General features: G+C 43.2%; 1 protein-coding gene across 1 annotated transcript in view; it reads right to left on the bottom strand.

Annotated features, from left to right (window-relative positions):
* Nucleotides 1-23,540, bottom strand: part of BASP1 (brain abundant membrane attached signal protein 1) — an 83,827-nt gene extending 60,287 nt beyond the window's left edge. Inside the window, exon 1 of the mRNA XM_064596832.1 lies at nucleotides 23,522-23,540. The gene's annotated coding sequence lies outside the window, so the exon portion shown is untranslated. The remainder of the gene's footprint in view (nucleotides 1-23,521) is intronic.
* Nucleotides 23,541-26,621: the final 3,081 nt, after the last annotated feature.

The following is a 26,621-nucleotide window of genomic DNA, read 5'->3' on the forward strand; positions in this document are numbered from 1 at the left end:
TAGTGAATTACATAAAGGACAATTTTCCAATGATTTTTACTGGAGAGGTAGAAATTTTCTCATGTGGCCATCAACCTGCAAACTCCACAAGCCATCATATCACAATTCTGAAAATGAAAATTCTGGATTTTATAATTCATATTGTAATTCTGAATTCTGGGGGGTGCCTGAGTGGCTCAGTCAGTTAAGTGTCCGACTCTTGATTTCAGCTCAGGTCATGGTCTTGGGGTGGGATTGAGCCCCGAGTTAGGCTCTGTGCTGGGTGTGGAGCCTGCTTGAGTTTCTCTCCCTCTGCCTCTCCTCCCCACCCACGTGCGCGTGTGCTCTCTCTCTCCAAAAAAAAAAAAAAAAAAAAAAATCTAGAAATATAATATGATAATTATAAAGTATTTTTTAATTAATTAACTTATGTTTGGGGGGAGAGAGAGTGTGCGGGGGTGGGGGCAGAGGGAGAGGGAGAGAGAGAATCCTAAGCAGACTCCCCGCTGCACACAAAGCCGGATATCAGGCTCAATCCCATGACCCTGAGATCATGACCTGAGCCGAAATCAAAAGTCAGGCACTTAAATGACTGAGCCACCCAAGCATCCCTGAACCACATTATTTTTACCTTCTCATAAAAATACTTTATAATTAGGGTTCCTGGATGGCTCCACACTCAGCAGGGAGTCTGCTTAGGATTCTCTTTCTCCCTCTCCCTTTTACCCCCCTTGCCCCCAAGCTTTCTCTCTCTCTAAAAATAGTGATTAATTAATTGATTGATTGATTGATTAATTAATAATGTGGTTCAGACAGGGAACTTTGTGCTGGAGAGTGTAGTGAGATTGTCCGTGTGGGTGGAGGGTGGAGAGAAGAAGCAGAAGCTTCTCCTTGGTCCATGCAAAATATCCACTGGGGGAGAAGATCTATTGAAAATACACATCCACGCCTCTCCCAGACTCTGCTACAGCCTCTCCCTTTGAGTCTCAAGCAAAGGTTTCCAACTTGGGGAGCCCAGAGTCCTAGGGGACTTGGGGATGGCCATGAGGGAGTTCTTCATCCCTCTCTTTAGCGTCTTCTGCATTTTGATGTGAACTTTAAACTAACACTGCCTCGCAAAATGGACTGCCCCAGTATTGGAGTGCCAGAAAAGTAGCACGAAATATTTGTATTCTAAGGTTTCCCCTTTCTTCTTTAAACTTAGCTTGTATTTTGGCCCAGCCAAAGGGCTCTCCCATTTCTGCCTGAAAGGGGTGCCGTGGGAGTCTGGTAGTGGGAACCCCACATCTGGTTGGCAGCTACTTAAAATCTGCTCAAGAGCCTGCAAATTGCCAACTGGAAGCTCCAGAGGCCAGAAGCACTGAGGATGGAAGGGCAACCTGGAAGATTTTTGAGAGCCCTGGTTCCACATCAACCAGCTGGATGGACTCTAAGCTGCCTTAAGTTGCTCCAGGGAAACACTAGGAGGAGCTCCAGGCTGGAAAGTGATAGGCCTGATGTCCAGCTGAGCAGGGCTCCCTCCGGCGTGAGGCAGGCTGCAGACCCCAAGGGAGGGCAGAGAAGCAGAGAACACACCCTTCCTCCAGGGACTGAGAAAAGTAGGACTGACCCAAGCACATGTAACTTCTGCTATAAAAATTTTAAAATATGACCCCTTGCATAAATCTGTATTTTATGCTGTATTTCTTCAAGTTGTTATTAACTGATCATCTCAAAGGAACGGATACTTTTATAAGAGAAATTAAAAACTAAGTTTCAACACAGAGTCCCAGCCTTCAGAAATATGCAGTATAATGGAGAAAGCTTACAATCTAGGGCAGGAGTTTACAAACTTCTTTCTGAAAGGGCCAAACAGTGACTATATTGGGTTCTGCAAGCCACGAGATATCTGTTGCCACTGCTGAACCCTGCCACGTTGGCAGGAAAGCAGCCACAGACAATTTGAAAACAAATGGACATGGCTGTGTTCCAGTGAAGCTTTATTTACAAAACCCTGTGGCAGGTCAGTTTGACACAGGGGCTGCAATTTGCCCACCCCTACAAAATTCACCCCTAGACTGTAATAAAGTAAGTTTGAAGCTTCCTTTCACAAATTCAAATTTTTCATATGCTTTCTTTTATTTGCCTTAAAAAATTATTCTGGAGCAACAAGTAAATGCAAGCAACAAAAAGGAGCTCTGCAATTTTTTCTAACATGCTATATACAGAATGTCATGTGAATAGTCTATATTCTCAAATCATTTTCTTTTCACTATGATAAACTCTACATTCCTCAAAGTCTCTAAATCCATTCAGACGTTTTCTCATGGACTCAAAACATTTATGACTGACACATAAGGTGATGAAAATTTGCATTTAATCCTGATTTCCATTAAAAGGGGCTTACACTCACTTCTGAGGCTGATTGTATTTTAATCTCATTAACTTCACATTTATTGTCCCAGTAATTGAAATATAGCTTGACATATTTGCCAGTCTAGTCTGGAATTACGTCCTTGTCGGGAGGCAAAATGGGGGAAAGGAAAGCAAATGAAGTCAGCCATCCAGAAGAGAAGGAAAGATAACATATTCAAATGAAAATAAAATATTAAGCATAATAAATGTCAGACTTAGTGCAGTACATTTTTTTGAAAGTAATGATTTTAAATATTATACAATAAAAAACTTTTCCTTCATGATACGGGATAGCAGATGAACTCCAGTTAAATAAAATAGATGCAAATCCATATCCATTTATCTTAGATTCACTCCTAGAGATTGCAGTTTGTAATTTTGAGTCTGACTTTAATTCTTACTCTGTAATTAAATGTTGAGAACTATTCAAAGGTTTTAGTCTAGTTTAAATCTAAAATGCAGCAACGTGCTGAGGTTCTTTTTTTTTTTTAATTTACTTTTATTTTTTATTATTAGAGGAAGAGAGGGAGAGGGAGGGGCCAAGGGAGAGAGAGAATCTCAAGCAGGCTCCACGTCCAGCGCAGAGCCCGATGCAGGGCTGGATCCCACGACCCCGAGATCAAGCCCTGAGCCAAAATCAAGAGTTGGAGGCTCAACTAACTGAACCACCCAGGTGCCCCCAAGATTCCATCTTTTTAAATCACTCTTCACATTTAGAGCTGGAAGGAACCAAGTTGCCCAAGAATCTACAGCCAATGTCACCTCCCACATGCAGGGTGGACATCACTAATAAATCAATATCAACTAATCACGGGTTTTTTCCTACAGCCAAAACATTATTTATAGTACTGCACTCAGATACCACTACCAATCAGATCTCACCCTAAGGCTGTCATGTACCTGTCACTTCCAAGATAGTACAATCCTTATTTTACAAACTGGGGAACCATCAGGTTAAAGAACCTTCCCATGTGCTAAGCAGGATTCTCGCCAACATAATGCCCTTTCTGCTTCTGTGTTACAAATCCCAGATTACCCCTAGACTAGGGCAGGGTGGGCATTGCCATTATTGCCATAGGAATGCATAGGCAGATTCAACATATTTATCAAGCACCTACTAGATAAATGATTCCTGAGTGCTGGGAATTCAGCAATAAACAAGGCAGACAAGCTTCTTGTGGGCACAAGAGATAAAAACAAAACTTTTGAGACGCTTTGTTGTGATGGGAAGCAGAGAAACATAGCTTTAGCCAGAGAGAATTTGGGATTAAGGAAAGATTTTTTTAATTGGAAGCCATTGAGCATGTGTGTATATTTAAGGACACAACAAGGGGGAGGCAGCCTTTGAGAATGTTGGAGAAAGAGGGGGTCATAACAGATGCAAAGTCCCCGAGCCCTTGAGAAAACAAGCGGTGCTTGGACCCAGAGAATAGAAAGGGGAAGAGCTAGCCTTTACAGCAGCAGGGATGTATCGCTCACAGATAACATATAGGGAAGATGAGCACATGTGTAGGGAGGACATTAGGTTTACAAGTTACAAAGGTTTTAACTTACATACACAAGTCCTTGTACTATAACACACAAGCTCCGGGAGGGGAGGGATTCTTGTCCAATTCATCTGCTGTTGTAAGCTCAGTACCTAGAACAGGGTTAGGGGCTTATTGAAAGGAGTTTTCAGGGAGGGCAGCAGATATTTCGAATATCTGAGAGCTAGTTTTGCCAAGTCAGATTTTCCTAATCACCACAAGGTGGCAGGCTCGTTCAAGAAAACACAGTGTCACCTAATTGGCAAATTTTTAGTGCATAATAAAGACAAAAACCAGAGAAGTGGTAACTTTTTAATGAACATTCGAATAAACTAAAAAACAAATGATAGCATTGGGATGTGTATGTACTTACTTTTCTTGTGACAGACAAGACTCGATGCAAGCATGAGAAAGGAAATAAAATGCACAGACTGGCTAAGTCCCCGAGAGTTTTAAGATATACTTCTGGTGATGTGAAATTATTTCCTCTTAAAATTATTTCCCCTTTAAAACAATAACACTTACTGCCTCTCCACTATTTCTCATATTTGGCAAGTTTGAGTCACACAATAAATGTAAAACACTAGAGAATCCCCAAAGTGAAATAAGATCCTCTTCGAGACCACGTAAGTTGTCTGAAATCTAAATTTTAGACCCTGAGTTTTATTTGTACAATTAACATTAGATTGGCCTTTATGTAAGGCAATCTCTTGGTGGTATTCCTCACAGTAATATCTTACCATTTTATTTTTCTTTTCCAACTATACCTTGGAATAATACCATACAAATGAAAATTAGTTATTTTTCTTTAAGAAAAGTGGGATGGGGTGCCTGGGTGGGTCAGTCGGTTAAGCCTCTGCCTTCAGCTCAGGCCATTATCCCAGGGTCTGGGATCGAGCCCCGCATCAGGCTCCCTGCTCAGCGGGGAGACTGCTTCTCCCTCGCCCTCTGCCCCCCAATCCCAGCTCGTGCTTGCAAGCTCTCCCTCTCTCTCTCAAATAAATAAACAAAAATTTTAAAAAAGAGAAGTGGGATACAGAGGGGCTTGATTCTAACATTTCTGCATAATTAGGACCTTGATACTGTGTTTTTGCTTGGTTTTGCTGGTTTTGTTTTATCTATGGTAGATGGTACTATTCAAAATATTTGCTGCCCTCCCTGGTAAAGGACTGTACTTCCCCACCACTGATATCAGACTAGCTGCAAGATTTGAGATGCCCCTCCATGAAATAGAATAAAATCAGCCTGACTCGTTAAGGTCGGGAGTGACCATGTGACTTGCTTTGGCCACTGAATTGAAGGGAGAATGGACATGTGTCACCTCTGACCAGAGGTTTTAAGAACCAGCTCCTGGCTCACCATGTCTCCTCCCCCTTCACCTGAGACTACCTGTTTTCACCCAGATGCTGCTACACCTTTTGGATCCCTAATTATGCAGCCTCATGATAGCCATGCTGTGTGGGTGGGAAATAAGTGTGTGTTGTCATAGGCCCCTGAGATCTGGGGCTCTTTTTCACTGTGGCATAACTTACCTAGTCTAACTTGACTGACAATACCTATGTCAGTCACAGAATAAGTGAAGTAATACTTGTGAAATACTTAGTCCCATGTATGATATGTATTAAGCAATAGAAAATACTAAGTTATTAATATCATCAACCATTATTCTCATTCATTCACTTTACCTGCCATATTCATGATAAAACACATGTAGGCTTCATCTAATTTGTACTATAAGATGTCGGCATCATTGAGAAGCTTAAGATGAGATTTAGAGTCCAATAAAGAAGCTAAGATATCTTCTACATGGAGAGGGATGAAATGTACGGATGATTAAGTGCCATCCATGGGACACACATGCTCAAGAATATTTATTGAACAATTAGTGGTAATTTCCCTGACACCCCTGTTCTGTCTTTGCAGCCTCTATTATTCCAAAGGTACACATTTCTTTGACTACTAAATATAACCAATGAAGGAAATTACTTAATCTAAAATATTCTAATTTTTGAATTCAATTCCATTAAATAACTTTGTGCTCTTCACTTCTGATAGTGAGTTCCTGGCATCAAGAAAAGGAAAGGGCACACTCTCCTACATGTCTGGGTCAGTTATTTAGTACCAAATAGAATTATTTTTTATCCCCTTACTATTTCTGTAAGAATACATTCTAATGTTCCAAAGAATACAAATTTCCTTTCATAATGTTGACAACTTAGTGGGTTTTGTTTTTTTTTTTTTTTTAAGATTTTATTTATTTGAGAGAGACAGAGAAAGCTCAAGCAGGGGAAGAAGGAGGGGGAGAGAGAGAAGCCGACTCCCCACCAAGCAGGGAGCCCGATGTGGGACTCGATCCAGGAGCCTGAGATCACGACCTGAGCTGAAGGCAGACGCTTCACTGACTGAGCCACCCAGGTACCCCAACAACTTAGTGTTCTTAAAACAGTTTTGGATAGTTGCTAGTTAACAGCCAATTTCCTGAGTGATGTAGATCCTGCCCTGCAGTTTCCACTGATTCTTTCAACCCAGATCAAGTATCACAAATTCCACCCCATCAGACAATTCACAACAATACTTTGGTGATTGGCCCCTTTAATAACAAAGAAAATGGTTTAAACTGTAATTCTTTCATGGGAAGGTTTGAAAGCCATTTTTCCCTACAGAACTTTCAAAGGCCCAACACTTGGAGGTGGGAGATACCCGAAGTTGAGGGCAGTGCAAGAGATTAATTGAACATTTCTATGTAGATCAATGCAGCCTCAAGTTTCCTACCAATCATTCAATAGAGACAACCACCTCCATACTCCCTGGTCCCCACCCTTGACTGGAAATGTGCCCTAAAGAAACTGATCTCAAGAGGTGCCAGTCTAGTTGTTACTGATAAGTACACAGTGTGAGGCACAGACCTGAAAATAGTGGAATTCACTGAAAGCCAGCTTACTGATGTAGATTACCCAGCCTACTTCCAAGAACCGGAGGCCAGAAGGCCACAGCCAGGAAAATCCTGCCCCCAAACAAGAGATCAGAGGCTTCTCTGGGGAACTGGGCCCCTAATGAAAAGGTCAGTGGGCCCCCCAGCCAAAATTTTAGTTTGGCACCTATTTTGAAGCTCATTTGTCCACAGTTCTGTCTATACACACACAACTTGCAAATCACTTTCAAGTATCTTGGTCTTCATTATAAAAGGACAATCAAGAATCATCAGGTATTTAAGAAAACTTGCAACATGATTTGGAGACTGGAAGGAAGAACTCTAGAGGACATAGAGGTGATGCAGGAATGGATGTGTGTGTGCTCTGTGTACCCTCAGAGCTATCAGGGAAGAGAGTTTAGTCATAAAATAAGAACAGGAAGATAGATACAAAATGAGTATCAGAAAGCAAGAGAGATTTCTTGGGAATTAAAAATATAATAACCAAGACACAATTTCAACAGAAGTTTAGAATATAACATGGAACAAATCCTAGAAAGTAAAACAAAAATATCAAGAAATGAAAAATAGGAAAAGTAAGGAAAGATAAAGGTTCAAAACAAGAGGTCCAACTTTTCTGAAATTCCAGAAAGATATCAGAAAGGAAGAAATTATCAATGACATTATAGAACATTTTCCCCAGAACTGAGAATCACAGGTCTCAAATTAAAAGAGCACAATGAATGCCTAGCACAGTGAATGAAAAGATCACAACAAACATACCATCTTGAAATATCAGAACCCCAGAGATAAAGAGAAGATGCTAGAACCTTCCAGAGAGGAAACCAATAAATGGAATCAGAAATCAGAATGAAAATGCTGGAAGTAAGAATATAAAACTTTAAAATTTCTAAAGGAAAATTATTCTCAATCTATGATTTTATACTCAGCCAATCTATCCACCAAAAGTAAGGGTAGAACAGACATTTTCAGATTTTAAAGGACCCCCATCAGAATGAAGATTAAAACTAAGGAAGAGTGGGACATGGAATCCAAAAAAGAAGGGTGTCCAGCACAGGACAGTGTCAAAGGGAAGTCACAGGATAACAATAGTGCTGTGGATTCAGACATCAGCTGACTCAGCCAGATTAGAGCAAGTGAACAAAATCTATGGGAGGAAGGTCTCCCAGCAAAACCTGAATGGGAAGATTACATGATGCATTTGAGAATTCGGAAGATAATACTGACAGACAAGTGGTAGTGCTTTGAAAGCATTTGGAAATAAAACAAATATAGTTTCAGGGGCACATGGCTGGTGTAGTCAGTTGAGTATCCAACTCTTGGTTTTGGCTTGGGTTGTGATCTTGGAATCCTGGGATCAAGCCCTATGTCCAGCTCCACACTGAGTAGTCTTCTTGAGATTCTCTCTCCCTCCTGCTTATGATCTCTCTCTCTCTCTCCTAAATGGATTAATAAATCTTTAAAAAAAAACAAATTTAGTTTCAGAGACAACAAAACAAATGAGAAAATGTGGCAGCTTCGGGAAAAATAAGTTTGTAAAAAGAAATGAACTCATCTGGGGCACCAGGGTGGCTCAGTCGGTTAAGCATCTGCCTTCAGCTCAGGTCATGATCTCAGGGTCCTGGGATTGAGCCCTGCATCGGGTTCCTTGCTCAGCAGGGAGTCTGCTTCTCCCTCTCCTCTACTTGTCTCTCTAGCCCTCTTTCTCTCTCTGTGTCAAATAAATAAATAAAATCTTTAAAAAAGAAAAAAGAAATGAACTCATCTACTCTAGTTGGTTCAGTGGTAAACCATATTCATATGGCCATAATAATGTAAATGCTAACTAATAATTAAACAACAAATTGTGACATATTAGGAAAATGCAAGGATGAAAAGGGGGAGGGAAAGACAGGAGAAGACTATCAGAACACCCTATCATATCCCAGAGCAGAAATTCGCTAGATAATGTCTAGAAGTGGCAACCCAAGAACTAGAGAATAAACAGTAAAATTTGAAGAAAATTGCAGGAGAACCAACTAAGAATTGAAAAGGAATGTTTGTAAAGAAGGCAAAAAGAAAGATGGGAAGGAATAAGTAAGAGAATGGTATTTTTCATAATGAGCCTGTTTGTACTGATAATGTTTTAAATTTTGTGCATATGTTACTTTTTTAATTAAAAAAAAAAAGAATGATACAACACAGACTCATCATCAAGGAATTACCAATCCAGTTGGGGAGATAGACACAAGCATGTAAAACTAAAATAATAATAATAAAAGTTTCAATAATAGTTGAAGTCAATAATAGAAGATACCTCAACAAGGCAATTTGTCTAACTGCCAAAAGACTATTCCCAGAGTCAGAGACAGGAGTGCTCACTAAGCCTTGATATCATCAGGGAAGACTTTGTGGAGAGGTGAGGTCTGTCCTACAGTTTCTTGGAAAAGTAGAATTGTCTACTCGAACTTGAGGAGGGCAGTCCAAAGACTCATTAGAGGTAAAAACTAAGTGTGCTGGAGGGGATAGTGAACAGTCTGTTTAGACTGAGGCCTAACTGCATACATTCAGTTTAGGTCCTGTAGGAGCCATCCAACCATTGGACCAGGAAAGGCCAATGGAGACCAGGCTCTGGAGGTCTAGGAAGCCCGGCTAAAATATCTGGACTTTATCTGTAGAGAATAGTCCCCCAAGAGATGCACATCCACCCTGAAGGAGCACAAAATGGGAGGCAAGATGAACACATCAGGTCTTCTCTTCAGTCAATATTAAATATGGAAATTGACATGGATCTTTTTTTATTTTTATTTTTTAGAGAGAGAGAGCACACGCGCACACACATACATGAGCAGGGGTGGGGTGGGGGAGCAGAGCAGACGGAGAGGGTGAGAGAGAATCTTAAGTAAGCTCCTTAAACAATAAGTTTGACAATAAACAAGCAGCAAAGAAATGGGAAGAGCCCCCTCTGTCACCCACATCACTTTGGGATAAACTCACATTCTCATTGACCACCCAACATACAGGCTGAGTGAGACCCTCAGTGTTGGGCACCTGGGTGGCTCAGTTGGTTAAGCATCCAACTCTTGATTTTGGCTCAGGTCATGATCTCATGGGTCCTGGCATCGAGCTCAGCTGGGAGTCTGCTTGAAGATTCTCTCCCTCTGCCCCTCCCCTCATTCACACGTGCACGCTCTCTCAAATAAATAAATTAATTAAATAAAAATACTTTCTATTTCAGCTTAAACTCATATTAAAAAAAAAAGATTTATTTATTTATTTGAGAGAGAGAGCGTGCACGTGTGAGCTGGGGGAGGGACAAAGAGAGAGGGAGAAAGAATCTCAAGCAGACTGGCAGAGCCCAACCTGGGGCTTGATCTCACGACCCTGAGACCATGACCAGAGCTGAAATTAAGAGTTGGGCACTTAACCGACTGAGCCACCCAGGTGCCCCTAAACTCATCTTTTCAAATTTTCTATGGTTGTATTTTATCACATACATACGGTTAGCATAATAGTATTTGCATATTATTTATATGGCACATTAATTTTTCCCCGCTGATTGTGTGCAGTTCAAAAGGGCTCTGAGCCCACTGCTGTTTCAGAACTGCAGGACGCTGTGCTCAAAATTCTGCCAGAGGGAAAAGACTTAGTCATATGGGAAGGGATTCCATGAATATTTATGATCACATAGGCACAAAGCCGTAGTGAGCTAACTGAGATTCATCTCCTAGCCCCTGAACCGAAATGATGGAATAAACTTGAGAGACACTACAAAGGACCAAGAAAAGAGACAGAGTGGCTGGCTTCATACGAGAGGGCATTTGTCATTACACCGCCTGCTAAATACAACCATCAACAGCATATGACACAGTAACTAATGCTAGCTTTACGAATATATCGTCCCTTGTTCGGTCCTACATGAGTATATATAATTCTGCTCAAAACCCTATTTCAGGGTCGCACAGGGTCCCTACGAGCACTTTCTTAATGCTCTTACCCCAAGGGAATAATTTAAGGTTATTAATAACTTAATAACCTCTCTATTTGGTATCTCCCTATTTTTAAGGTGCTTTCACACGAATTAGATGTTTAAAGCATAAACACATGTACAATAGCACTTGCAAGGTGCTGAAAATGTTCCTGGTGCTGTTCTAAGAACTTTACACATTTTACCTCACTTCATGCTCATCAAAAATGGGTACAACTATTAGACCCGTTTCACGGATGAGGAGATTGAGGCCCAGAGAAGATATATAACTTGCCCACAATTAATCACTAAAGTTGGATTCCAGCTCCAGGAGCCTAGCTCCAAACCACACCCTGACTGCTAGTAGAGTGGTAGTGTATTTACTCTAAAACACCTTCACATGATTCCTCTTTTCTTTTGAGATGGCAGACCATTCAATTCTGTAAGTTCTCCAAGTCTTTGCTCCAAAATGGGTGCGTTAGAAATAAACTCATTTATTTTCTGTTGACTAGTAGAGAAAAAGAAGCTTTCAATTCTAGACACAGCCCATAAATTGACAATAAAATGCAATGAGTAGAATACACAAAGTGATTGGGATCCGTGACCTAAGAGGGGGGAGTAAGACATTGACAGCTGGGAAATTACACATTAAATGTTGGGAGTAATAGCTGCCTAGCACCATATAGGAAATGTGTCAAGCAAATTCTTGGACTATTGGTGGCTCCCTTAACAGATGACCACAAATCTGGCGGCTTAAAACAATAAATATTTCTTCTTTCCCAGTTCAGGGGCCAGAGGTTCCAAACCGAGGCATCAGTAAGGCTGTATTCTCTGGAAACTCTAGGCAAGAGTCCATTCCTTGCCTCTTCCAGTTTGGTAGCTATCCCTTTTTCTGGCATCTCTCTTGTGTGTGTCTTTTAGAAGGACCCTTGTCACTGAATTGAGAACTCACTGGACTAATTCAAGATGAGCTCCCCATCTCAAAATCCATCACTTAATCTACAACATCCCCTTTCCCAAAGAAGGGAATATTCATATGTTACAATGTGGACATATCTTTTAGGGGGGCCGTTATTCAGCTCACTACAGAGACACCATCAAAAACCAAACAATTAAGTGAAATGGTTGAAATATAGAAGTAATTCAAAGGTTAGGAAGACAAAACAAGGCAAACTGAAAGATACACAGCAAATAAAAATATGAGGAGTGTGTCGTGTGGAGGCTCTCAAAATGCACAAAATAGGGGGCACCTGGGTGGCTCAACTGGTTAAGCGTCTGCCTTTGGCTCAGGTCATGTTCTCAGGGTCCTGGGATCCATCCCTGAGTCGGGCTCCCTGATCAACAGGGAGTCTGCTTGTCTCCCTCTCCCTCTGCCCCTCCCCACACACTTGTGTGCGAATGCACTCTCTCTCAAATAAATAAATAAAATCTTTTAAAAAATGCACAAAGTAGGAGAATGCATAAATTGTGTAAATGTTCAGGGTCCATTGGGCATTAGGTTGTTGTAAACCCTTTGGAATAACAGATGTGAAAAAGGAACTAAATTGGAAAAAAAAAATCAAACAATTAAATATTTGTAAAATAAGCCCTTTAAAGAAGGGATAAAAAGTTTGAACATGGACAAGACAAGGCCTGAAAGATAAAATAATAGCTCCTGGCCCAGCGGAAGGAAGGGAGGCTCTCAAGAAAGGTCTCTGATGTTGGCTTTTCTTCAGCTCGCAGGGGTTTTGCAGCTTACGGGTGAATCTCAGAGGCTCGGGAATATCTCAGGTGTGACATTATGTGTCAGAAGACCCCAGCCCAGCCCACCCACCGTTTAAGAGGTGTGTCTATGTTCAAGGTTACAGTGTTGGGCTGAGTGGAGCATACGGGTAGGGTCATCCTCTCCAAAGAAAACTGTAGTGAATCTCTGCATGTCCTTTGCCTCTTTCAGGTGACTTGGTGATTTGTAATCTGAGGAAATTCAACTATATGATTTTAGGCCTGTTCTGGCTCTAAATTGCTGACTCTAAAGGTCTGTGCATTTCCTTTTTGAGAGTGAGCATTCCTGAGCATTGGAATGCAATGTCCCCGGATGTTTTGGAATCCTTCCTCTGAGGGGCTGAACGTGAGCACATTCCCATCTGTCTGCAATGATTCATGCATGGTTCTGCACGGAACTGAGAGGATTAACCAGGCAGTGTGTTTAGGTCCTGTGGTCCCCAAGACTCTCTGAGGTCTGACATGCTCACATGCCCTCCACAGCAAGCCAAGGCCAGCAGGGAGCAAATTCTGGAACCCTAGAGGACAGGCTTTCCCTCGGAGTTAGTCTCTCCTTACACAACAATGGGTCCTGCGTCCTAATTCCAAAGAAAGAACAGTGCAGGTGCAAATACACGAGGACTTCAGCTTTCAGGGGGAAAGTACTCACACTGTCCCCAAATGCCAGTCCACACATAACTGCCAGGTCAGGACAAGCTTTTCCCTGTTCCACAGGAAAATGAAAGAAAAGGAAGGAACTGTGTGTGCGTGCACATGCTCATATACTTATTTTACACACATGTATAAAACACATTTTTCCTGAGAAGATATGTCCTTCTAAAATTATGTCTTGTCTTTTGTATTCAGTTGTTTTTTCTTTTATGAAAAGAAAGATGGAGATGGTTGTTTAATTTTTAAGGAATGTAGTTTTCATGCCACTACCTGGAAACTTCTTTCGCCATGAGCAATCTTTTCTTACTTTGTGGCTTGTTTGTAAGATCTAAAAATCTGGGAATCTCGGCAATAGCTTTACAGTTACTTCGGAGAAGCCTTGAGAACTCTCCAGATCTGTGTCTCCTGCATGACGGTCCTTAATGGTATCCCCTGACTTGGCCACCCTGAGGTCTCCTGGAAGCTACAGAGCAAGGAAGTGAGGCCAGGGCCTTGGTCTCTACCCTGGTTATGGACCAGAATGAGAAAGAACATGCAGGGCAGTGGGACATCCTGGTCTTAGCTGAATTAACTGGGATTAAAGTCACAGGCAGGACATCTTTATGCAAAGCGGTAAGAAGGTGGCCTTTATCTGGGGACCGACTGTTTCCTCCCCAACCTCTTGTCACAGAAAATAGTTGTCAGACTCGCACTGAGGGAATCCATACTCCTATCCTGCTTTTAAAAATTTTTAGTCACAATAATCTGTTTTTAAGGCTTCACTATAGTTGTATTTTCAGCATTTTCATTTTCTAGATACATATATACCATGTTACCAACCACAGTTCAAAAGCCCTCAGGGTGATTTCCTTCTGTGCCTCTTTTATTACCTCTCTCTCCTCCCCTTGCCCCTCCTTCTTAAGACAAGAAAGAGGGGAATGTGTAGATAATTTCATGTGAACAATCAGACGATTATATCTATACACAATTTGGTCATGTATCGCAGTAATCTTTAGTTGGGGGAAAAAAACCCAAAAAACAAAATATGGGCCCACTTTAGAAAACAACGAGTTCATTAAAATACATTCTTAGAACCTTGTATAGCATAGAAATTTCCACTAGGGGGCATTGCAGTCAAAGCACAGGAATGAACGCAACCCTTCAATCCACTTGGGTAAACTCAGGTCGTTGGATTAACATTGTCCAGAGTGAATTGTTTTCACAAAATGAGAGGCCCCTATTGTCACTTGTGCTGAAGGAAAAAAAAATTGATTTTCTGGCAGCAGAAGTAAAAAGTAGCTGACTCTGGGCATCCAGAATTGGCCCTATACTAAGGTCACTATATGGGTGTTCCGGAAGCCTGAACCCGCATGAGATTGTGAACCAAGAGCGAGGGCATTACTGCACCATTCAGACCCCACCACGGTGCCTGAGCTCCCTGCCTGCACTCCGAGGCCGCCAGTAAGAGGCCTTCCCCACACAGAGAAGTTGCCAGTGCCTGGGTCACCGGGGGAAAATAAAGATTTTTTTTTTTTTAACTTGGTCAGTGTTGCAGGTTGAATTGCGTTCCCCACTCCCCCCAAGCCTCTACACATGAATGTACCCGTATTTGAAAGGGTCTTTGCAGAGGTAATCTAGTGAAAATGAGGTTGTTAGGGTGGGCCCCAATCTAATATGATAGTGCTGTCATTAAGAAGAGGTGATTTCAACCCCCGGACACACAGAGAGAAGTCCTGTGTGACAGAGGCCTCGACTGGGGTGACTCCTCTGAAACCCAAGGAACTCCAGGATTGCCATCGGTTGCCAACAGAGAGAAAGATGGACCAGATTCCCCCACAGAGCCCTGTTCAGATTTGTGACCCTGACCTCAGATTTCCAGCATCCAGAATTGTGAGAAAATACATTTCTGTTGTTTTAAGCCCACTGTTCTGTGGTGCTCTGTTACTGCATCCCCAGGAAATTATGTAATTATTTATGACCCAAATCAGAAACCATAGATGGAATTCTGGGAGTGGCAATGAAGAGATAACCAAGCATAAGTCTCTAAGGAATTGCTTCTTTTCTCTCTCTCCCTTTTTTCCTGTCTGTCCAACTCCAATATACCAATTTTTAAAATATAAGGCATTATTTTTATTGATCTCTAAATGCACAGCTCTTAGTGATTTCTGGGGATGTGTCTTTTTTTTCCTGGTATATTCTGTATGGCTCTGCAAATAGCTAAAAACTTCATAGTCCAGGTGGCATTTTTAAAGTATTTTGCTCCCTCGAGTTGCTCTAAGTATTTGATGTAAATGTTCCCTATTCTTCATAATACTTTAAGGAAAAGATTTAATGACAACAGTTACGTTAAACGTTAGGAAATACAGAGCCAGGTTAATCATCTTGTTCTAAATCACACAGCTGTTTAGTGATAAGCAGGGTTTGGGAGATAGATCTCCCAGCTCCTTGAATAGCCTCCTTTAAATATCACACAATTATATTTTAATTATCCACCTGTAAGAGAAGAGTGAAGAGATCCTCCAAAATTGTGGTTGTTCAAAAGTTGTCTTTTGGGGACCTTTTCTATATTTTGGATAGAACTGTCCCTGGGAACTCATAAAACCTCAAACCAAATGATACAAGTACATTGTCATATTCTAATTTCCCAGTATCCACAAGAATTTCTTCCCCTTTCCTCCCCATTCCATTCTGAGAGAGAGGAAAGAGGCTCTCCACCTCTCAGAATGACGGAAAAAAATCAAGCACAAGCCAAGCTAAGCCTCCCCATGCTCCCTGGCTCCATACTTTTCTAGGACAAGGAGGTCCTTAGCTTGCTGATTGTTGTGCCAAGCTCATTCCAAGTGCTTTAGTGAGCCCCAGGTCTGCTTCCCTCTGCCACTGCCATTCTGCCTCCCAAAGAGGAGCACCATCTTAAAGGTCTGGCCCACACTAGGAGAAAATGCCTTATCCTTACTGCACCTCAGCAGGGTTGAAACAGACTGGAATTTCCGAAAGTACCAAAGAAGAAGGGAAATCAAAGCAAATCATGGAAGCACAGAAACGTAGCTGAGTTTGCCCCAAGACTCAGACATCTTTCCTATCCCTCATTGGAGCTCATACACTCAAGTCAAATGATGACGACCACTTCTTGGCTTCCTGGTGTCCCAGCTACTGAGGAATTATGTGAAAAGTGCCATTTCACTTCCCTGCCAAGCCAATGTCCTAGACAATTCATCCCTGAGATCAAAACTATTACTGGCCTAAGGCCCAATCTCCAGGTTAAAGGTAGATGACGAGATTCTTCACATGCTATCTGACCTGTGGTCAGCAATAGGCAGTGGTTTAACCTTGTAATGATCCTTATAATGGAGAAATTGTGAAAATACAACCATAGAATTAATTTGACCTTCATACAAGATGAATGACATACACATCACAGCCCTTGTAGTTTGCAGTGAATATAAGCCCCCCGGCCAAGGCTGAGGAGCTCCAGCTAGTGATCCAGAAAGACAAAGACAAAGAGCACAGGGAGAGCGTGTAGAATAGAAGGTTGTCACAGAAAGTGGGGCAGACATGCAGGGGACGTGCACGTCCCAGGTTAAAGCAGTCAGGAGTCTCTGGTGGGGAACAGGTTGTGTAGTTCCAAAGAACAGTCAAGTTTCCTCAGATGATGGTGGGATTTGGGAACAAAAGCAAGCAGGTCACATCCAATTACAGTTACCAATTACTGAGTTATGCCAGAAATGTGCCGATCTCTTTCTATGGATCTGCTCATTTCCTCCTCACGATCGCCCAATGCTATAGGAAATACTTTACCTGGATCTTGTAGAAGTCAATAACATGTCCTAAGTCACACAAACTAGTGAGTACAAAGCCAAAACTAGAATCTCAGTCATTGATTCTTGACCCTATATAGGTAAACACACGCCCGCACTCTCATTCGCACGCGTCCACTCCCACCTTAATGGAATTGGAGAGGTGGGAGGTGGCTGTCACCAGGAGATCACACAGGAGACAGCAAGGTGGAAAGGGAGAGGAATCACAAAACGTCAAGGACCCAACAGAGGGGAGCTATTGTCCAAAAAGAAGAGTGATGGATGGCAGGTGACCGTGGAGCGACGACGTAACGCTGAATCCCCAACCCAGGTGAGGACACGTGGAAAAGTGGAAAACCAGACTAATCTGGAGAAAGCCGTATATCAGTTAGGGTTCGTATCCTTTGAAGACCCCTGAGGACACAGAAGGGATTATCCAGCGTGGAACAAGGACCCCACACAGCCCAGGGGAAAGCGATGGCATGGGAACGGGAGAGGAGTCAGGACTCGCAGGGAAAGACCCAGGGAGCAGGATGGTGCAGGAGTCTAAGAAAAATAACGGATTACCGGAGGGGCCAGAATGTGGGTGATCCCAGCAGACGACAGAGTGGCCGGCAGAATGGGACTTGCCAGCCTCCGGGACCCACCCGCGTCGGGGCTGCTTCGGTCCTCCGAGCTGCCGGGTGGGGGGGATGTTGCCTGGAGCGCTGGGCCTGCGGTCAGCTGGTCGACACCCCCGGGCAGAAGAGCAACCTTTGGAGTCCCAGAGACGGTGGACGAGGAGGGAGCTCCCTTCCACCCAGCGGACGGCTGGGCGCTGCCAGTCCTCGCAGGGGAAGAATTAGCTGGTCTAGGAGGCTTACCCTAGCGTGACGGAGGGAAGGTGAAATAATCGGCCTGGTGTACATTCCTTTTTCCCACTGGACAATCCGAAACAGAGAACAGTCGGGTCTAAGCGTGGCTGTACCTTCTGCTTGTCTGGAGGGGGTGGGACAGGGACTCAAAAGAACAAGCCTTGTAGTAATTATAATAATTAAGAACCTAAAATTGAAGAACTGTGCCCTGGCCCCCAGGTAAAGTCAAAAATACGCGGCAGCCACATGACCGAGCTCCGGATCCCGGGGTACAGGCTATTTTTCTAATCTTCTGGTCATAATTCTTCTCGGAAACAATCTCAACCAGCCACTAACTGAATGTCATAGGCTTTCTCCACCGTCCTGTACTCCAGCCGTCTCTGATCCCTGCCAGGCCAGACCATGGTGAAACGGTTTTTGAGCGTGTTTTTAAGGTTCCAGGAAAACCAAAAAAAAAAAAAAAGACTCCTTAGAAACTGAGTTTGAACTAAATGCTTTTCTCCCTCTGTTTAGCTCAGCTGGATGACTGACTCTTGCAAGCTGAGAACAGCCCCGAACTACAGCCATGATAATTGCTCAACCACTGTTCCCTCTTCCTTTTCTCTTTTATTAAGGAAAGTGTTGAACATGCCCAACAGCATGGAGGAAAGATCAGTGAAGTCCTATGTACCCATCACCCAGCTTCAGCAAATAGCGGCTTGTTTTGGCCACTATATTCGGTAGACACATTCCAAAAAGTAAAAAAATAAAGAAAAAAATGCATTAAATGTGGCACAAAATTTGGAGTCCATCCCCCACTTCCTCCATCTTCCCTCTTACACTGGAACCCAGACTGATATAGTTCTCAGCACAAATTACATACAATCTGTTGTTGCAAACTCTCCTCAGATTCTGAATTTCAATTACATCTCAGGGATATCATTCGGTTATAGGAATTAGGAACCTCCCCAAAAAGGAATTTATCTCCTTTTCGCTTACTCTTCTGAATGTGACTCTGAAACAAAACTGACCATTTATGCCAAGCTCACAGTTTACTTGTTGGGGATTTAACCACATAGAGCAAATTCCAGTAAGAAGCCTAAGAAATTTCCCAGCGAAAGCAATGGTGGGGTGGGGGTGGGGGACAGGGAGCAGGAGTGGTACAAATAGCCCTGGATTTCTGAAAACTCCAGCAGAGTCATGCAAATTTAGTTTCAGGCTGCTGAAACAGAGTTCCTGGGAGATCATTTTAGTGTGAGTCAATGGAGACTCTTCTAGAGGGAGTCAGAACTGTTCACCACTCTTGAGTAAGGAAGAGACATAGGCCTGTCTGTTAAAACTTTGTCAGCAGTAGCTTGTGATTTCCCTCCTTCCCTCCTCCCTCCCTTCCTCCCTCCCCTCCCCTCTCTCTTCCTCTCTCTATTCCTTCCCTCCCCCCTCCTTCCTTCCCTCTACCCCCAACTTCCTTCCCTCCTCCTCCCAACTCCCTTCCTTCCTTCCCTCCTTCTTTCTTTCCCTCCCTCCATGCCTCCCTCCATCCCTCCCTCTTTCTCCTTTCCCCTCTTTCTCTCTTTCCTTTTTTTTTTGAAAGAACATGCCTTATTAAGAAAAAAATTGAACACATATCAGTATTAGCAGCCACCCCGTCACTTGCCAAGCTCTTCTGCTTTCTGTTAGCAGGTGAAAGGGGAAGGAAAATATGAGCAGTGGGTACCAAATCTAGCTCAAGGTCGAACCATGTTATTTATCACCAGAGTCATTTGAAACCTCCCATTGTGGGATTTGATGAACGCAAATGACTGCCTTAAAATACCAACAATGTCTATGGGACAGCAGACAATAGGTCTGGCATAAAATAGACCACGGCCTGAAATCTTGGCCAGAGGCATCTCCACATCCACAGGTATTACTCCCAGAAACAAAATGCTTAAGGCAGAGATATGTGTCTACAATGAATGCTGTCTCACAGACGAGAGCAGATCCATTACACACACACCATACACAACAGAAATGAGGAGACCCATTGTCTTGAGGCTTTAATGCCCTGGGGGACCCCTTGCCAACAATCAAGCATTCTGGAATGGAAGATTTTCCTCAAGGACCCCAGAGGTGGCCTTCATCCACCTCGACAACTTTTCCCACTCCTGACCTTTGCAAAAGGGCAAGGGAAAAGAACACCCTCCAGAGAGTTAGTGACCTGAGTTCTGTCTGTACTCCATCCGGGATGGCCAAGTACGTTAAGTTTCAGGACCCCACTTACTTCAGTTCTAACATGGGGGAGGAAGTGGGCCAGATGACTTGTGAAGGTCCGAAGGCGGCTCTTTAGTGACTCACAAACCACGTGGCCTATGAGCACACAGTAGGGCTCAGCCTCTGCCAGTGTGGATTCCAACCTTAGCTCCTTCCAAGCTGGGGGACCATGGGAATGTCTGTTGATTTCTTCGGTAACCTCGAGAGAGAAATGCCTGTCACAGGTTCTGGTGAAGATTGACTTCTTTAAACATATATCAAGCTCTTGACTTGTGGGGTATGTAATGCCAGTACCCTCTTTCTAAAATGCTGTGATTCTAAACATCAAGGAATCTGGGAATTTTGCCTCTCTGGACCACAACTAGATAATTTCCTCCAAAAGATTTCTCACCCTAACTTATTACTCATTGGAGCATGAGAAGCATACAAATCTGGGTCAGTACTGTGGGAAAAAATTCATGAGATAGACGTACAGCACAGCTCAGGTCTTTTGTGAGATATTTTACATATTTTTTTCCCTTATTTGTTCCAAGTCATTTAGACATAAAAGAAACGATATAGGTTAAACCAAGCTGGCAAAGTGAAGTCTTTACAAAGTTTATATTGCTAATTAAATTAAGGTTTCCAGCAGATCAAGGACAAATGACTGAATTCAACAAAATATTTCCTTTGATCTCGAGATTTTTTTACTTCAAAGACTAACCAGCAGGCTCATGTAGGCAACGGCCCCTCCTCTGCCTGCAATGAGGGGATCCTGGTCAAAGAACTTTCAGGGGTCGGCTTCAGAGCAGTGTGAATGCTGCAGTGGGTGGCTCTGCACAGGCCAGACCCAGTGTGCAGTGTCAGGAGAATATATGTGAGTCAGAAGATTTGGGTTTGAGGCTTGGCTCTGCCACTCACCCACATCCGATGAGAAGACCTCAGTCTTCATGCTCCCACCTGTGAAATGGGGCGACAATACCTAACCTGTTAACTCACAAGTTTAATATAAAAAGAATGTTAGGTCTTTGGATTCACCAAATCCTAAAATAAGATGAAGAAATAAAACCCCAGAGGGATCCTACAGAGGAGGTTTCCTTTCTCTCTCCTGGGGAGAGCTTTTCCATCATTGGATCTCTGGCGTTTAGAACTAGTAGGAGCTCCATAATTCTTTGCTGGGTGAGTGAAGGGCTAGATGAAGATTGTGATGAGGGGGAGGCCCAGGGATTCTTGGCCCCTTAGACTTGTTCTTCCCTCCTCCTGGATCACCCCCTTCATTCTGCCATGGCAGACCCGGCCCTGCTTAATTCTAGGTGTAGTAAAAAGGAAGTAGCAGGGTTGGGGAGGGAGAGGGGCCGTGGAGGAGGTGGGGGAGAGAGAGAGAGGGCCACCCGGCAGGAAGGAAGGAAGGACAGCTATGGGGACAGAAGGGGATTTCTCACAACACCTGTGGATGGGAGCCTCCTCTGTCCCCAACTCAGCGTGTCACATGCTGACACGGACAAGAGATTTTCAGCATTATTCTCTTAAACCTATGTTTACTCCTGGCTGGGTAAATTAAACATTCACATATTTCCAAGTTTCCATCAGCCTGGAAAGACAAACACCTACTTATCAGTGATACAACCTCACGTCCGCCTGAATTCTTAGTCACAAGAGGGGGTTTGCAAGACAGGGAAACCCAGACATTGACTCCATGATGAGAACATTATGAATAATAGGAGGTGAAACTTGAAGCATGTGCACTGCAGCCTCTTACAGATGTTTTTCAAATCTACCTATTTCTTGGAGCTTCTCAGTTCCATGATACCTTGGGACAAACTTTATTGATCAGAATCAGAGAAAAAGAGCAGAACCTGAAAGGCTGAGCTTTGCTGGCAGCTCCGGGCTGAGGTGCAGATGGAGAGCCCCGTGGGGTGTCTATCTAGCTATTTCAACATCGGTGCCCCCAAGCCTTAGATGGTGCTGGTTTCCTAATCCATGTCTTCTGTGACTCAGCCCTTGGTAGGGGAGTGACTCAATGGGCTAGCACCGCCCAGTACTCTGGGTGGAGACCCACTCAAAGATACACCATCATTTAGGATATATGAGACTGTAAGTCACTGGACACCCAACCTCAGGGGGCTTTAAGCATAAGGATGTGTGTTCATCTTACCGGAGCTATGCAGCTTGTCTGCAATGCTCTTAGTTCTAGTAAGGCAGTGTGGTGCGGTGATGAGGGGCACAGCCTCTGCCCTCAGTTTCCCTTGGTTCAAATCCCAGATTGGGCGCTTCTTGGTGGTGGGATTTCCAGCAAGTTACTTTACTTCTCCCAGCCTCAGTTCGCACCTTTGTAAAATTGGAGAAAACGAGAGCACCTCCCTTCCAGGTTTGTTGTTAGCATTGTGAGTTAGTATATATAAACTGCTTAGCCAGGGGCTGGCTTGTAATAAGCACTAGATACAGGTTAGTTCTAATCAATCATCTTTCTTCATTAATATCATCCTCTCCTTTGTCAAAAGAGGCTTCCCAAGGCACCAAGCTTCACGCTGCCCAGAACAACATGCAGAAAAGGAAGGAAAGTGGGGGAGGGGGACAGGACAGGGCATGAAAAGGACATGAGCTTCCTAGTACCTCTCTCTCCTTTAGCAGGAAGAAAGGTCTTTCCTGAACACCCTCATCCCTTTATACTCGAGCCTGTAGGTCAGGACTGGGCCACATGGTGAGTGTGGCAATGCCTGGTAAGAGGACTGGATTAGCATGGGCTAGACCCTTTGTGCTATCTAATATGGTAGCCACTAGCCACATGAAGCGATCTAGAGTTCAATCAAAATGGTTCAAAATTAGAAATTCATTTGTTTAGCTACACAAGCCACACAAAGCTAGTGGTCTCCATAATGAGTATGAACATTTCCATACCCATAGAAAGTTCTGTCGGACAGTGCTGGAATCAGAGTTCGTCGTGCATGAGGAGCCAACATTCGCTGAACAAAATGGGGGCTGTGTTCACAAGGAGGAAGCGGAGGTGGCTGTTGGGCTGGTAATCAACAAGGAAGGAGGAACGGGAGGCAAGACTAGCACAGACACTTGTGAGATCAGAACAGTGGAGGTGAGCATGGTGGCGAAGGGAGAGACTCAAAGAAGTTAAGGACACCTCAAGTTTACCCAGCTAGCCTCTCTGCTCCCTACCATCTCTTACACACAGGAGCCCAGCTATTCGATGGTAGTGGAAATCAGAATTATCAGGAAGGGTTTGTTAGACTCCTCATCTGAGTAGTTTCAGTTGTTGAAAGACAAAAATGAACTTCCAGACTGCGTACATTCTGGACCCCAACCTAGCATTACGACAAGACTCTGCAAATCACAATGCTCATGTTGGCTATTTTTGATTGTCATGTAAAATGGGGTAACACCAACCATTTTCCTCTTCATATAATCACTGAGGCACAACAGATAATATGACTAAGTCCTCAGGAAAATCGTACCAACCTACCTACAATAGATCATCGCTGGCTTACCCTGGGGATTTGGGGGGCGGCAAAAGTCCTCGAAGTGTTGAAGAAGGAGTCAGTGGACTGCAGCAGGAATGCAGCCAAAGTAATAACAATAACTAATGTGCACTTATGCTTAAGTATATGCCAGGCATTTGCCTAAGGTCAGGAAGTGGCAGAATGAGATTTGTGCCCAGATATTCTACTAGCAGAGCCCAGGCACTCTGCCATGCTTCCTCTCCAGAACTCTGGATGACTAAGCTCTTTGGGGATCAGTCAGAGCAATGACTCTCAGATTCCAGCATGCACCAGAATCATCTGGAAAGCTTGTTTAAAACACAGATCTCCAGGCCAGCAGTGTGCTGGAGCACGTTCCTCCTCTGGGCTCAAAAGAGCCAATCGTGTGTATCTCTTCCCAACTGCATGTTCAATAACGTCACATTGGTAGCTTGAAATCAGTCATAGTGGGCGAATTTAAACCACAAGAACTGGCAAACTGTGGGGTATTTTTTTTTCTGCCCGAGAGGCAGACATTACGCCTTCACCAGTACACCATTGGCTAGTCTCCCATTCCCAGAATCTCTGATTCAGTAAATCTTGAATGGGGCCTGAGAATTTACATTTCAAACAAATTTCTAGGGGATGCTGATTCTGTTGGTCCAGGGACTGCACCTGGAGATCTTAGGAAAACATTTCAGAGAGCCCTGAAATGGAGAACATGTTGGTATCCTAAGTCATCATTTGCAAGAAGAATGCTGATGATCTCATCGAGGAATGTTGGCTGTAGATGATCCTGTATCAGATCGATACTAATAAGAGCTAATGTTTACACAGTGGTGACTGTAGGCAGCAACTGTCCTCGTCATCCCATGCATTAACTAGTTCAATCCTCCTAATAACGTTAGACACATGTTCTAGTATTATGGCTGAGGTCAAAGCACAGAATAGTCAAATGACTTGTGGAAGGTTGTACAGGGAGTAGGTGGAGTTATTGAGATGTGAACGTGGGCAGTCTGGTTCCAGAGCCCATGAGTTTAACTGCTATACCACAAATCACATCTACTAACAGTTCCCTCAAAAAAAAAAAAAAAAAAAGGAAAGTAAAATAACTTCAAGGAATATACACACAAAAGGGAATTTGAATTTGTTTTTCCCAACTAGACTTTCCTGACTTAAAAGAGAATGGATAAAGCATTCTTCTCACTGTCCTTCCTCCAAGATCATGCACAGAGTGTACCACCAGGTAATGAGAAAAGTTGTTCTCCTAGATCGGGGGTCAGGAAACTTTTGTAAAAGACAAGATAGTGAATACTGTAGGCTTGGCAGGCCATACAGTCTCTGTTGCAGCTACTGTACTCTGCACCCATAGACACTATGTAAGAATGAGTGTGGCTATGTCCCAGTGAAACTTTGCTTATAAAAACAGGCATTGCGCCCTATTCAGTTATGGGCTATAATTTGATGACCCATCCTAAATTCAGGTAGAAGTTACTCCCTATTCCTAAATAACCAGTAGGAACTATACCTTCATTAAATTTAGGCAGAATTTTACCAAAAAAAACAAAACAAAAACAAAACAACACACAAGAAAAAAACAACAAAACTACCAGGATATCTGAATAATAACTTGATAGATACCAATGGAAATCTCCTCAGAAGACAATCCATTTCTCTGCTTCTGGTTTGGTTATAGAAGCTCTTCCTCGGTTTTAGATTATGGTAGCAGGCTCAGTTGGCTGGAAAATCACATGACTAAGATAAAGGTCCACAGATACAAAGCTTAGCTCAGCTGTAGTCCTGTTGGTCAAGAGGGAAATGAGACAAATAGAGGACTATGACCTCACGTGACCACTTCATATACATTATGACTGGCTTAGAATCAATTTAGAGTGTAGTTTGTAAGTCAGCAGTATCATCTTTCTTCATAAAAGACAGCATGTTTATTCCATTTTATCAACCAACACTGATGCCCAAGAATGTGATGATTGTCTCTAAGGGATTTGAAAATAAGTTGTCCTAGATCCATCTTCTCCTTAACGCTGAGATTACCACCATCTTGGTAAATGCCTCTACAACTTTTCTCCTAGGCCCTAACCTGTTCTTGACTCCAGGTTCTCACTGCTTCTGATAGCTTTCATAATGTACACCCCTGATCCTTTTGCACTCGTGAACAAGAAACTCTCTGGACTACCACTGCATATTGACATAAAGTGAAACTCCTCAGCTTCACTCAGGACCTGGTATGACCTAGGCTCATTTTTCTCTTCCCCAGTTTATCTCAAAGGCATCCAGTTTCTATTCTCACATAATCACATCTTGAGGAAGGAAGTTCCAAGGGCTTAGACAAGTGTTTCAACTAAAACAACAAAACCACATAGCCCTGGGAGAACCATAATCACAGCCAAGAGAAAGACAAAGCTGGAGGCAGCAAGATAATCAAGAAATCAAAGAGAGGAACTGGGACAAAGTTTCAGAAATAAAGCAAAAAATATGACATTTCCCCTTGTCTATGGTGTCTGGTACTTGGTGTCTGGACAGATCTGGGCCTCGAAAGAACAACGGGGCTGAGGCCCTAGGTTAACACTCTCCAAACTTACCATTCCAGGAGGACCACTTGGATGGCTTTTGACATAAATATGGAGATTCCTCATCTCAGACCCAGGTAAAGGGCCAGGGAATCTGAATTTTAATAAATGCCTAAGATAATTCTTATGATTGTTCAAGTTGGTAAAATGCTGACTTCACATGAAGATCACCTGGAGGCCATGTAGAGGGGCCACATGCTGAAGCCACATGGAGGGACCATATGAAGTTCCAGCCAATAGCCAGGCTCAACTGCCAGGCATGTGTGTGAAGATGCATCCAGATGATCCCAGGCCCCAGGCTCCAGGATACCCATTTGAGGCCCCAAACATTGTGGAACAGAGACAAGTCATCCTCCCTTTGCCCTGTCTGAATTCCTGACCAACAGAATCCAGAATCCAATAAAATGGTCTTTTTACATTTTTTTCAAAAGCTCTTCTGGAGCGCTTTTTAAAAATGCCATAGCTTAGGTCCTGTCTCCAAGACAATCTGATTTATTTAGTCTGGAGTAGGGTCTGGTAGTAATTTCCCCCCTACTTTTTGT

Source organism: Mirounga angustirostris, unplaced genomic scaffold, assembly GCF_029215605.1.
Source record: "Mirounga angustirostris isolate CCGP_5_RB_7025 unplaced genomic scaffold, mMirAng1.0.hap1 SCAF_7, whole genome shotgun sequence".
Classification (NCBI taxonomy): domain Eukaryota; kingdom Metazoa; phylum Chordata; class Mammalia; order Carnivora; family Phocidae; genus Mirounga; species Mirounga angustirostris.